Source organism: Crocodylus siamensis, chromosome 6 (assembly GCF_052110815.1).
Source record: "Crocodylus siamensis isolate JL-2025a chromosome 6, ASM5211081v1, whole genome shotgun sequence".
In the NCBI taxonomy this organism is placed as follows: domain Eukaryota; kingdom Metazoa; phylum Chordata; order Crocodylia; family Crocodylidae; genus Crocodylus; species Crocodylus siamensis.
Genome location: NC_143400.1, coordinates 37,574,770 through 37,589,308, shown reverse-complemented (window position 1 = coordinate 37,589,308; position 14,539 = coordinate 37,574,770).

Below are 14,539 nucleotides of genomic sequence, written 5' to 3'. Positions count from 1 at the left end.
CAGAGCAACACGGGCCTCAAACCTGCCACGAGACATCTGCAAGCTGATGCCTGCTTCCTCTAAAGTCAGCATAGCTGCAAGCAGGTGGATCTCACCACAGGCTCATTAGCAAACCACCAGTGCTTGCATAAGTCAATCCGTTGAAGGCAGTAGGGCCAATCATGTCAAGAGGACTTGCATAAGCAGGGATTAGCAGGATCAGGCTATTGGTGATGGCCTTAGCACATAACTAAGTGGCCATAATTAATGAATGAGCCCTAGTGCTTCATAATGCCTCTGAAGAGCTAAGGAACTTCAAGCACCCCTTCAGCATTTGCTGAATTAACCCCCTTTCTCCTGGGAAGCAAGTCAGTACTACCGTCCCCGTCTCCCGGTGAAGGACAGGGCTGTTTGCTTTGAGGGCCTAGGTCTCGCACAGCAGGAATCCAGTTTTTTCAGAAGTACCAGGTACCAGCGGTACTGTCTGAGACCCTGGCCCCAAGAGGGCACAACCAAGTCTCCAAAAACCTGATGCAACCTCCTGGCTGCATTTAGCCTTCATCAGCTTTCCGGGGGTCACCCAGCTAGCAAGAAGTAAAACAGCAAGCCACGGCTGGCCATACATGGGCTACAGACAAGAGATGGTGGCTAAGCAAATGCTCTCAGTTTGATTTTAGGCTTTGGGTCCATAGGGGTTCAGGCTTAAACTCTCATTTATGAACAGACCAGAAATTTGCGGGGCCGGGATCACAGGGTCCCCCTTATCAGGTGTGGCATGCAGGGGTAACTGCTGGAGCGGGCAGCGAGAGCAGAGGGCGTCAGATAAACACTCAAGCTTCAGCACTGTCCCAAAGGCTGAAAGACAGGCATAAAGCAGCCCACGGAGCTGCACTGCTGCTGTTCGCTGCACTGGGGAAAGGAGTGATAGGAATAGCACCATGCCTTAGATTATTACCATTGCAGTGCTCTCCTGAACGGGGAAATTATCCCGCCCAGCCCTGCTCGCTTGCTCTCAAAAAAAGAACATAAAATAAAAGCTTAATTTTTATTGAAATAATTCACAGTGCCCGAGTCTGTGGGGAATGCAGGGGCACCCTTCCGTGCCATTCAAAGCTCAATGCAGGGTAATGAGAGTATCACAAAACTGAAACGTTCCCGGCACACTTAGCACAGCCCTACCCTGCTGCAGTCCTTAACGCAGAAGGTGCTCACATGCCACAGCCACTAGGTAGCTGGGGAGAGAGACAGAGAGAGCACCTGATTTCCCCTTGAAAAGCCTTCCCCCTTCAGCTGTGGTCTGAATGCGCCCTGATTGCAACCTCTGAACTACTGGAGGCTGAACCACCTTTGGTTTTCTGGCTCATTGCTCTGTAGACCCCCAGGCTCCACCAACAAGCCACGGGGACTCCTCACTGGGAAGGCGGTCCACGTGCTTCACTCGAGCAAAACCACTGGTGCTAGAGGTGCTCTCATTCCAGCCTGCCAGAGGCAGATGGAGTTGAATTTTCAGGTACGTGTTACGAGCAAAAGAGGACACTCTTTCACTGGCCCTGAGGGTGGGCGGGTGGGCACAGCAGAAGAAATGCACAACTCCCCCGTGACTGCCCCGAGTCCTCAACGTCGGTGTCTGACTTGAGGTGGGCTCACAACCAATCGCTTACATCCAGTTGCACACAGGAGGCTCTCAGCACCCACCTTGTGTAATGCAAATACCTGCTCAGCAACAGACAGAGCTACAGCACAGCTGGATTATCAAGGTGGTGATATTTCCAGAGCAGTTTCTTGGTACCAAAGGATGTGCGTCTTTTTTCCCCCCAAGATTTTCCTTCACCGAGTGTTTTAAAGCCCTTAGGCACTGGATGCAGAAGAGCTGGGCTGGAAAGCCAACACAGATGCCTGTCTGACAGAGCATCATGCGTACAGGAACACCCGAGGGAAACACAAAAGACGTGGGACAGGGATGCATCTGCAGGTAGAAGCGAACACGTCCACATGCACAGCGGTGCAGGCCCATACAAATCTAAGTGCACGTTCCTCAGCTGCCCCCCTCAGCCTGTGAGAATCTGCAGCACTGGGTAATCTGTAGCCTGCCAAGTGGACACAAAGCTATGTCTGGCCTTGAAACACCCTGTGCCTCTGCCGCTGTCTGCAGTGGGTCCAGGTAGGTGCCTGGAGCAGGCTCACCTGCTAACAGATGGAAGCACTGGCTTGCTTCTGGCCAAAAGGACTCAGCATCCACCTCATCACAAGTGAGCTGGGAGCGAGTGAAGGCCCTGGAAAAAGGAAGGTGAGCTGCAGCGGCAATGCAGGGCTATTGGAGCAAGCCTACAGGCAACTGAAGCTTGCAGAAGTGAGGAGGGGAAAAGACTCAGGGTCTTTACCACCAAGCATTATGCCAGCGCTGGCGCTAGCACAGAAGGAGACAAGAGTAGGACCTCAGCCTAAGGATCTGGCTCTGCCACCATGTTGCCATGTGAGCTTGGGCAAGTCACATCATCCCTTGGTGCCTTCTCCAGCTCCTTGCGCGTTTCAGCTGCAGGATCTCCAGAGCAGAACATCTCATTCACTATGCGTGTTGCATGGTGCCCATGGCCATGGAACCTTGATCACGTCACCTTGAGGCAACACCGTCATGCGTGTTCCTTGTCCATAATAGCAATTGTTATTATTATTGTTAATAACAATTATCATCGGGGAGTGCTGCACCCGTGGCTCAGATGGAAGAGGTCTGCCAGCCTGCCCAGCCTGCACACTGGCTCAGTCAGCTCTTCCTACCGTGGGAGGCTGCACGTTTCCAGGACTGTTCTCTCTTACACGCATAGTCTGAGCGCAGCTCTGGAAAGCTGCTTTTGCCCCTTCTCGCACCCGCTCCGTCAGCTGGAGCAGACCCTCTGCCTTTCTCTTGGCCCCAACCCTTGACAGCTTCCAGCTCCTCTCCCTGCTCTCTGCACCCTGACTTCCATGCCAAAGAGTGTGTCAGCCTGCTCTCTGCACCTCCCACCAAACAGCTGTGCTGCCACATGGAGAGATGCACTCCACCTGCTCTGTCAGACTCCCCAGCGCTGGGGCTTTGCACAAAGGCAGCCTCTGACCCCCTGGCTCCCATGCAGCTCCCAGCACGCTGCTCTTCACCAAAAGAGTCCAGGGCACTAAAAGTGCCTGGCTCACCCAGAGCTGCTTGCATTGGGCAACCTGTTCATAAAGTGCTTTGGAGCCCTGTGAAATAACAGGCACAAGCAAAAGTGCCTGGTGCTGTTATTGTGCAAGCCATGTAGCTCATTTCCAACTGCCCAGAGAGGTCCATTAGACAGACATGCACTGCATCAGTATTTTGCTTTCCCACATTGCCCACCCATAGTTCGAATCATGTGCCATGCCTGTCACTGTGGAGCGCAGCCAGAAGACCAGGGCCTCACCTTTTGGGGCTGTTCATTTACCCATCCGTGGCTGAAGTGGGAATGCACCCGTGGATTCATTTTCTCCTGGATACTCCTTAACAAGCGCACAGAAGTGGCCAGTCGCTAGTTTGCTGGTAATGAGTCCTACAGTTGATCGGCACTGTCCTGCTCTCAAGGTGACAAGGAGGAGGTCGCCTCAGTGGGATGAAGACTGTGGGACACTGGCTCCACTTGATGCTTGTTCTCGCCACTTGAGTCTCATCCATTTTCCTGTTAAATGGAAAGGAGTAGGCCCCTCATGGGTCTGCAGAGAGGTGCCCCCATGCACAGAGCCAAGGGGAGGCCTAATGAGAAACCACAGAAAGCTCTCCAGCTCAGGCCTGAAACAGCAGCCTGGCTCTCTCCCCAAAGGAAAACTAACTGCACCCACTGAAATTACAGAGCCAGGACCTCATCCTGACCAGAAGGTTTAATGGTGCAGCCCACGTATCCTCAGCTGTAAGTAGAACCAGACCCTGAGTCCCGGGGCCACCATCCTTGCTTCCTTTCCTCGCTCCAGCAGCTGTAATTAAGCCATCTCCCCCTCCCCATCCCTGGCTCTTAATGTGGATCCTGTCACGTCCATCACAGAGATAAAAGTTAAGGAGAAAGGCCGCAGAGGAACAAAGGGGAGGTCATGGCTTCCCTCTCAGTGCCAGGATATGGAAAGCTTCAGTCTGAGCCCGGATCTGCCACCCTCGGTGCTGCCCCCGTTCCTCCCTCAGAAGGGCTGGGAGCCAGAGGAAGAGTCCATGGGGACCGGGGACCCTAAGTACTCATTTCCTGTATGGGCTAACATCTACATCCATGAACTAGCGCCTCTGGAGTGAGCCGTGAGCCAACCTGTTTCCCTCGAGGCATAGCTCCTTCTGCTCGAGGCTGTGAAGACATTAACTTTGCTGCAGCCCTCTTGAATAGGCCGGTGTCATGACTGTAATCCCCATTTTACAGTGAGGCAAGCTTCTGCAGACAGGCTCAGATATACCGACTGGGTGCCAGACATGAAGCCCATCAGCCTGGCTTTCCAAAGGACAGGGAATACACAGACCCCAGTGAATTACTATTTCAAGCAGCCAGGCAAAAAAGCATCCCAAGCACCCTTGCCTTGTTTGGGTCTATGCAACACGTCAGAGATGCATCCTTGAAGCAACCCAGGAGTCCTGACTTCCAGGCCTGCACAGTAACCTAGATGCTGTGCTCGCTCTCTTGTGAAATGGTGGTAAACCTTTCAATGCTGCGTTCCAGCTACATACTCTGTCAGATTTATACACCAGGGTCAGCCAAGTGTCTTTCTCGGGGTGTCATCCCATCGCCTCTGGGTGAGCTGCAGAGCAGCTGTGTTGGGCTCCTTGTGGCTGTAAGAAAACTCTCAATCCGTCTGTTTCCACTGTACAAAGGAAATGGAAAGAGGGCAACTCTGGATCTACAGTGTTGCAGACAGAACTTCTTTTCGGGTAGGTTGGGCAGACAAAGCAAACTTACTTGATGGTAAGAAGTCTGTAGAGCTAGTCAGTTTGGGAACCAAAGCCACTGGCGATGTGTGTGAGTATGTTTGATGGGCACATGGCACATACAGTCAGCTTCAGATGGAGAAAAAGGTTTTCACTTAACATCGAGACAGGTACAAAACTTCTAACAGGGACAATTAACTGAATCAATTGTAGCTTCAGCACTACTGAGCGACGTTTTTGCAGTAGGGATGACAGTGACAAGGCCTCCTATTCTATCCAACATAGGTTCTTCATCATCACCATAGTACCTGAGCGCCTTCCAGTTGTGCGTTAAGTGGTGTGATTAACATCTGTCACATGTGGTTCATTTTCTCTCTCGCTCGGTAATCCTTTCCCTGGGGGGGAACGGTATGTGCAGTGGAGTGCTCTAGTCAGGGGTTGGGTTTGACTTTTTTCCATTATCCGCTCTGCCGTGGGTTCATGGGAGGGAAGGTGGATTGACAGTGTACACCCAGTCCAAGGAGCTGAAGGTGATTTTGTACTGCATGCTGGGTAATAACTAAAACAACAGGTATAATTGGTGTTTCTGTTGGTGGCCATTCAAAAAAGTGTTTTTTGGAAATGCCTTTTGGATCCAAGAAAATGTTTCATTCCATTCTCAAGCCTTTTGAAACTTTCCATTTGTAAATAACCAGTTTTGAGGTACCTTGGAATTGAAACATTGATCCAGAACTCCTTTTTTTTTTGCTTTGTAAATAGTGAACCAACCCGTTCGGCTGGCTTTCTAGCTTGTAAAACTTTTGGGGGTCTTTTTGTTTTGAAGCTGGTTCAACAAAATCCACAAAAATGTTGGTCTCTTGGCTGCGTTTGCTGCCAGCACTGCCTTCCTTGTGCTCTGTGAGTAAGCTGGGGAGGAGGCTGTATGCTCCACTTGCCACCTGGCACTGAACCACTTGAATTCTGGGGCAGCCGACGGTGGCCCCTCATACGAGCATCCCATGCCATGGATGCCATCCCTGGCAAAATCCACCCGCAGTTTCTTCATCGTGCGTTCTTGTCTGAACAGAATCCACCTACCAGAAATGGCAGTAGCAATATACCAGGAACATGCCCATCAGGATTGCTGGGATTACTTTGCAAAATACTGCTGGACTCCAGCTGGTCGTCGCTCGAGCAGCATAGTGGTGCTGCGATAGGCAGTAGGGTGCCCAGCTGATTGTTTCTGTGGGGGAAAATCTTCGGTTTTGCAGACGTCTTACAGCAGACCTGTTCTTCTTCACTGATCTCCCCATCCTTAGTCAGTGCATGTCCTACTGCTTTATTCTTCCTGGGGTAGTACATCCCATGGACACCTCTTGAACCATCACCCGCTGAGTGGGCATTTTCCTTTCTGCCTGTCCCATTGCTTTCCATACCCTGCATTCTGGGCCTTGTGCATCTCTATATGGTCCAAGCTGCTACACAAAGAGGGACAGTTAGGGATGCTCTTTGCTTCCTGTGGGAGTTTGTTCCCTAGTCTCAGGCCCCAAGGAAGTTCAGTCTCCTGCAGAGATGAGCTTTAAGCTCCTGCCAAAAGTGCCACCGGGCCCGGAGGATATCGTTTTGCTGGCACCGTCTCCCAGACTTCTAGTGCTGCATGGTGAGGCCAAGCAAAGCATAATAGTCAGATGGTTCATATCTCCATTCAGCCCCACCCTGCTGCCATGCATGCAGGGATCTCCAATCTCCACAAGCGGCACCTCCCTACCAAGCAGGAAGGCAAGCTGCACCCTGCTCCATTTTAAACCCATGAGGCGTGGCACTTGGGTTCCCAGCATTTCCCAAGGTGCGGGAGAGCTGTCTGGGAAGGGCAACATCAGGGTCCCCCTTGCATCTCCTTGGCAGTGGGGACCATGGAAAGTCCCTGCAGAGAAGCTGCAAAGGAAGCGGACCTGAGCAAGTGTGTGTCCATGTCTTTTGGGAAGCAGGCTCATGCTGCACACTCCTCCCCTTCTGAGTGGCTTCTTTCTCCCTGTACTCTCTGCCTTTTGCACATGCAAGTGCTGCTGGCAGCCAGCTGCTAGTGCTGCCACCTTCAGGGACTGGCCCTCTCCACTGCACACCGAGCTCACGCTCAGCAGCATTTCCAGCCCAGCTCAGGGCCTCCCGGGCACAGCTGGATGTCTACTCTGCTCCAGGGATGTTTTTGCCCCTTCCTTCTCCATGCTGAACAGGGTCAGCAAGATGATCTGACCTCTGAGATTGAGCTGCTCCTTCCCTTAAGACCATGATACTTATCTGCCCCCAGGCCCGTAGTATCGGAGCATCTTGCAGTCTTTGAGGTGCTTATCGTTGCAGCCACTCCATGAGGACCAGCAGTACTGTTCCTCCATGACAGGTGAAGCCCCAAGGGGCTGGCTTGTAACAGAGGACATCTTTCTTTGCCTGAGCTGGCCACGAAACTGACCCTCCCCAGTGCTAGGCACGTGCCCTACCCCCTGGACCAACCTCAGTCCTGGATGAGTGAGGTGTCACTGATCCCACAGTGCTAGGGCTGGGCACTCTGCTACGCAGTCATAATAATGGCATCCCAGAGAGGACGTGAACCCCCCAGGAGCCACGTGGCTTCTCCCCAGTGACACAGCAGCAGCCCGCCCTGCAGTCTGCAGACCTTGGCTCAGAGCAAAGGAAAATCCTCCTGCAGTGTGCTGGAGCCCATCTTGTTTGCTGCCAGCCTCACAATGCAGAGGAGCAGGATGCCCAAAGCCAAGATGCTGCTAGAAACACCCAGCGCAACCAGTGTGTCCAGAAGCACCAGCCACCCAGCATCAAAGGAGAAACAAAGCATGGCGACGTGGCATCAGTCAAGCAAAGGGCCTGGAGCACAGCGGACCCTGGGCTGCCAGTGTGGCCGCATTTGTTACATATATGCCCAGCCTTTTGGGGAGCCCTCGTGGCACAGAGCTTCAAGACCGTCCCTTTGCAGTCCCACTCTCATATCCTCCCCACCAGTACCTCTGATTCGTCTGTGACCCCAGTTAACCTCCCACTCATCTCTGAATCGGAGTAGCACTTCCACTTTCTTTTGGGAAACTAGGCCATAAGGCAGAAGCACTGTAAGGGGAACTGTGGCAATGGTCCCCTTGGAGGATTCAGAGATGCCAGGTCACCTTATGGCTGCCATTATAATTACCCCCAAAGTGACACAACAGCACACAAGCAATGTTTGTTTGCATTAGTCTCCTGGCTTGCGCGGGGGATAGCTGTGCTACTCCCACACCACCGATGCTAACAGAAGCGTGAGTCATGCAAGCAGTCCTGGGTATGTACTACGTAGTTTCCATAGGCAAATCAGAAGGGCCATGTTGAAAAAATGTGGAGACAGTGTCTGTCCAGCAGCCAGAGCATCCCCTCCTGGTCTTGATTCATGGGAAGACTCATAGAGTAGCAGCTGCATGCTGTTGGTGGCATTCAGTGCAATGATAACTATCCAACACAGTTCCCCTTGTGCCTATCTTCCTAGGCAAGTGTTTAACCTGATGCTAGAATTTGGCCCATTATGGGGAGCAGAGCAAATTATTTATGAAATAACTCCTTTGACATTACACTGTGGGACAATAAGACATTTTGTCACCGTTCACCCTAGGACATGGGTGTCTTGTGAAGCTGTACCTACGGCTACCTGCAGCACTCCCTGCTACAGTTGTGCAGCATGAGACCAACAGATAGTCCATCCTACAGACTGCAGCTGCCTCCAGCTCAGGCTGTCAGAAGGAAGATTGACCTGTCTGGGTTTCTTCAGCCCCAACGCATGGTTCGTAATCATTAACAAGCTCACCGAGCTAATATCTCCGACCTGTTCCCCATGGTCATGTCAGGAAGTGATTCCCAGGAACACGTAGCGATGGAGAACACTGGTTTGACAATCCCAGTCCTTGCTGACCAAGATACATTGGAAGAAGGCAATGACCCAACCCAGGGCCCCTGCCCAGCTGCACAGCAGGAGCTTGGGGAAAGTGGTGGTGCTGCCCCACGTCTCAGCAGGTTCTGCCTGTGGACTGCCCCAGGAGGAGCTTCCAGCCAAGGTGGCTTTTAATGAAGGGATGGGTGTCACTGGATCCATGGGATGAGCCTGCCTGAAAGTCTTGTGGTGCACAGTGAAACACAAGAAAGAAAAATCGACAGCCACTGCCAGGAGGAGCTGGCAGCCTCAGCCACCATGTCATCATAACCCTTGTTCTGTTGGCTCTGACCATCTGCCTCCCTCCCTGCTGTAAACAGAGTTTGCTACAGAGCCCATCCCAAAAGAAAGTGGCTGGACTTCACTCTTTCTTCTGAGCTCCATCTGGGCCCCACCAAAGTGGGCCCAATGCTTACCAGCAAAGCAGACAGGCGGGCCAGAATAATGCATGCAGCCTTGCTGGGACCCCTATTGCCACCCCTAGCTGGTGGTGCCTGATGACTGAACAGCTCAGGTTTGCTTCTCTCTCTAAGCCACTTGAGGGAAAGATTTCATCTAAACTAACCTACTCATGGAGCCTCCTATACATATAACCCTCTGGCCAGCTGTTTGAGCGGCCCGCTCAGAATCAGCGAGGGGTATAGGGCCAAATGTCTTAGCATCTGGTTAATATGGAGACCACACCTGGTATCTGAGTACTCTACTAAAAAGAATGAGCCAAAGGTACTGACCACCTATCAGTACAGCTGTCCGAAGCCAGGTGTCCTTAAGGGCCTTATGGCAGCGCAGCCACATGTGAGAGCATCCCAGAAACTCAAGAGTCATCTTGGGAATCTGGAAGTCAGGTTCCCTAAGAAATGAAAATACATGGAGAGACATGAAGAGATTCTTCCTTTCCCATCTCTACATATGTGGCAGGCTGAGGCCACCTCTTTCTAGCTGGGAGGATGGTCGTGGGGTTTTCCTCCATAGCCCAGATTTAGGTCCTAGTTCATTTCAGTGGAAGTTTGGTGCCTAAATGCTTTTGAGGATCTGGGCCTGTGTATGCTCATACCAGGGACACAATTCCCTGTACAGAAAATCCAGGTCAAGCTTTTTTCTTTGCATGTACTTTAAGTTGTTGGTGCTCACATGCAAAATGAAACAGTTCCCCTTTTAAAACCCCCATGTCCCCTGAGACCACCCTCCAGAGAGTACCCTCTCCCTCTCCCCAGAGGTGCTGCCCCTCTCTGCACCTGTGGGAGTTTCAGTAAAGCAAGCACCACATGAATCACTCTCACACCTTCCTGAACAGATGAACTTCTGCTAAATTTGCTGGGCAGCAGCAGGGCCTGTGGTCACAAGACTGAGAGAAGTCACATGTCAGCTGACAGCCAAAGCCTGCATGGTACAGAGGGACCGGCATGAAGGGGTCATTAATATTCACAGTTTGGGGCAGCGACAACTCTCCCCACATATGGGGAATTTGGTATTGGCAGGCTAGCCCCTTTTTGTCAGAGGCTCAGGCAGCCGTCTGGAACACTGCAAAACAGATGGTCCGGTGGGATGGGAAAGGCCTCGATATCATTCCCTGCTCTTCTCCTGACCTCCTTAGCGTCTCTCTCTGTGCCTCAGTTCTCCATCTGTGAAATGGGAGATAGCAGCACTTCCCTGCCTCTCATGGGTATTGTTGGTGCCTGCCACTTTAAGACTGGAGCCAAGCAGCCAGCAGGTGCTTGATTGTGGTGGCCATATTAGATCTCTGGCTGCCCGTATAGACCGATTATCTGGCTGCCAGGCTCCATAACATCCTGGAGGTAAGGGAGGAGCTGTAGGGGATGGCTAGGGGGCTCCTGGTCCTGGGCATGACCTAAAACTGCACCCTGATGGGAGTGGGTGGCCTGGTGAGGCTCTCAGTGGCATGGGAGCCCCCAGGAAATGCCAGGCCAGTTATCGCCCTGGTGAAGAGTGGGTAGGGGCGCCTTAACCCTAGCCCTCACCTTTGGGTGGGTTAAGTAACACTGGAGGCAGTTGGGGGCCAGGCACAGCTGAGCCCTGTGGGGTGCAAAACCCTGAGGAGGGAGAGTAGGAGCCAGGCATGGCTGTGGCCACCTGAGCCCTGTGTGGGGTGCAAGACCCTGAGGAGGGTGAGTGGGGCCAGGCACAGCTGTGGCCACCTGAGCCCACTGGGGAGCAAAGCCCTGTGGCCCCAAGTGAGGGGGTGGGGTAGAGCCCCAGTGAGGGGGGTGGAAATGAGGACCCCAGTGAGGGGGTAGCCCTAGGTGAGGGGGGCAGGAATAAGTAGCCCCAGGTGAGGGGTGGCCCCAGGAAGGGGTGGAAATGAAGAGCCCCAGTTGGGGGGTAGGGGGAAGCAAAACCAGAGGGCTGAGAGCCCAGTATGTTTATGTTTATAGAGTTGCCCCCAAAAGGGGCTAGAGCAAGCTTGGACCTGGTCAGGTAATTGGCTGGCCGCTACCCCGGTGAGGGTCATGGGGGAGGCCCCAAAGTTGGTATGTCTGCCACCCCAGGGATGGACTAGCTAAGCCTATAGCCTAAGGGACCTCCCAAGAGGGAGCAAGGCAGGATGAGTCGTTGATATATGAAAGATCCCCTGTGAGAGGGTGGAGTGAGAGAGGCCCTAGTGAGAGGAGGGTGGCATGAATGTGTGTGTGACTGAGGCCTGGTGGCATGGCCTAAGCTTGGTCTGGCTGTAGGCTGGGAGCACTGTAAACATCTGGATGCCATCTGCAAGGCATGGCCTGCAGTGTACGGCAGGTACGGAGCCACAGATTATGCCCCCTGGCATCGGGGCACTAAATGGGCAGCCTCCTGCCTTAATTAACAACTATTAATTAAGACCAAGGCAGGGCAGGCGAGTCAGGTGGGAGGCATGCCCAAAGGCAAGTGGGGACCCTAGCACTGTGGCCAGGCGGGGAGCCCCACTTGTCCACACAAGGACAAATACACCAAAGGTCAGAAGGTGTCTGAAAAGTGCATCAGTAGTGACCCTGACTTTCACAACCTGAATTCGGCAGCTAAGGCGACTCGAGCTGCAGAAAGGTGGAGTGTCTTGCCCAGGATCACGGGGCCTGTCACTTTTAGAGCCAGGAACAGAACCCAGGGTCCTGGGTTCTTGCTTAAACCCTCTTTAACTATTTGATTGTGCTGCTTCCAAATCGGCAGATGAGTCTCTAAAGACAGCACAATGCTGAGTGACTGTGTAAGAGAATGGGGGGCTGGGGGGAAAAAAAAGTATGTTTCCAGTTTGCTCAAGGCAGCAAAACTCCCTGATACCAGTGCTACATTTAGGATGTTTTTGAGGTTGACAAGGCAGCCAAAGTTAGATGCTAAGTTTGAGGTTACACCAGTTTCACTTTCCATGCTTTATTAATATGGAGAGTTCTTGAAAACGGAAGAAAATGTGCTATCCCCCCCCCTTTTTGTAGCATTTCAGGGATCAACGTTGTTACATCATCACCATCACTATCATGATTATTATTAATTTGATTGATTTGCATTCCAGAGCCAAAAGCCCAGACCCTCTTTGGGTGGAGGGGCCCTTTCTTGCCATACAAACACAGACCCCAGTTCCTGCCTTGAGGAACCAAAAGTGATCAGACTTTATTTAATATATTTGTTCTCAGCTGATTTGTGTGCACGCTGTTGCCTCTGAAAATCAAAACATAAATCTCTGTCTTCCCATGTGCTTGCCAGTAAATGCAAAGGAGTTTCAGTGGATGGATGTGAAGCGGATTTCTTTTTCCCTTTATTCCTCTCAGACTACTTGGTCCCGGGGCTCGGGGCCTGGCCAGTCCTACAGTGCAGAGCTGCCTTGGAGAAGAGGAGCAGCTGAGAGCTAGATGGACCCTTGCCTCCTCCTCAGACACGGGTCTGAAGCTTGTTAACTGGGGGTTTAAACATGGACCTTGTTCATTTTGGCAGCTTGCACCAGTTGAACTTATATTGGTTTGTCTAGGCTTAAGTTAAACCACAGTAAAGCACTCCTAAACCCAAGTAAAAGCGTCCATGTTGGGGCTCATCCCACTTTCACTAAATTTCAGTTTAATTTAGGTTGCACAAGTACAATTTTCTTGTGTAAACTGGCCCTCGGTGACTCATTTGGCTTGGACCTGGGCATAAACCCTGCTGTGGGAAGCAGGGGCTTCAGACATTGCACCAGACTCCTCTGTGCTTGGATTATCAGCGAGGAATATTTCCCCCCCTCAGTGTAAACTGGGTGGCAGAGAGCTCCGGGGTGAAGGGTGCACCTGGCAGGGTGAAAGACCTTCAGGTGGGAGCTCCACTGCTGCCTCTCCTCCCATTGTACAATCATCCTCTCCCCAGGCAGTGATCCACCTTGTTTGGTACCACGTGGAGCCAAGCCAGGGCTGGGGCAGGGCTGCCTGGCACTCAGACGGATGCCAGCCTAGAACCTGCCTTTCACCATCTCACGGGGTGAGGACAGCTGGGCCAGTGCCTGCTTGCTCCTGCATGGTAATTAGGAACAAAAGTCTCAGCTGGGCCTGCCAGGAACCTGAAGCAAACGCCCAGCCCCTGCACCATCGAGTCTGGAGTAACTTCAGACCCCAGCGATGCACTTGGCAGGGGAGGGCAGCAGCACAGGTGCTGGGGTTGGGAGGGTTTCCCGGTCTGCTCGCCCTGCCCCGCCGCCGTGGGAGCGGAGCCGTTGCCCCAGGGCTCCGGTGGAGGCCCCGGAGCATCCCGCCCGCCCGGAAGAAGGGGTGGGAAGCAGCGACCGCGCAGCGAAAACGGGGCCTGGGTCGGGCTGCGGGGGCCCGGCGGGGTGCGGGCGGCTCCGGGCCCCCGCCCCCAGGGGAGCCCCCTCGGCCGGGGCTTTGCCGAGCCCTTGGCTGTAGCGGCCCCGGGGATGCGGGGAGCCCAGGCCCGCGCAGGGGAGGGGAAGGCAAGCGGGGAACCGGAACCGGCCGCCAAATAAGGCACCGGAGGCGGGGCCGGATCCGGGCCTTGTATGGAGCTTCCCCTCGGCTGCAGGCCCGGCCCCCCGGCGGCCGCCCCGCACGGCCCGGCACGGGGCCCGGCTCCCACGCGCGGGCTCTGCCCGTGCCACGCGTCCCCTTCCCCGGGGCGGCCCCGCCCCCGCCCCGGCCCCGCACCCTCCCGGCGGGGCCGGCCCGGGCTGGCCCCGGCGCCGAGCGGCTCCCGCGGCGCTTTCCCACGCTCCCGGCCCGCGCCGTGCGGTGCGGTGCGGTGCGGTGCGGTGCGGGGGACAGCGCCCGGGCGGGCAGGGTCACACCCCCGGTGCGACCTGCCCTTCTCCCAAAGCGGGGGCAGCCCCGAGCGAGGCTTGACGGCTTCCCGCTGCGGCCCGGGCTCTCGGAGGGGGGTCCCCGCAGAGCATCGCTGGGCCCCCGGGGCGCTGGGCACCAGGTGTCGGCCGGGCCGGGGTGCGGAGCGCCTGTGCCGGCCCTCTCGAGGCTCGTCCGGGCGCTGGGGAGGCAGCGGCACGCCGCGGGGCTCCTGCAGCACCCCCGGGGCCGGGGCCGGGGCCGGGGCCGGGGCCGGGGGCATGACCGCGCCGGCCAGACCCAGCTCAGCCTGGGGCACCTGCGCCGCGCTGCTCGGGCCGGGGTCCGGCTGCCCCGGGGAGCCGAGGCCAGCGCGAGCGGGGGGCGGCGGGCGCTCGCAGCGGCTCGGCCGGGGCGCCGCTTCCTGCTTTCTAATGTTCCATTGTGAGGAGCTTCCATTGTGACGTCGGCCATCGGCTCCGCTTT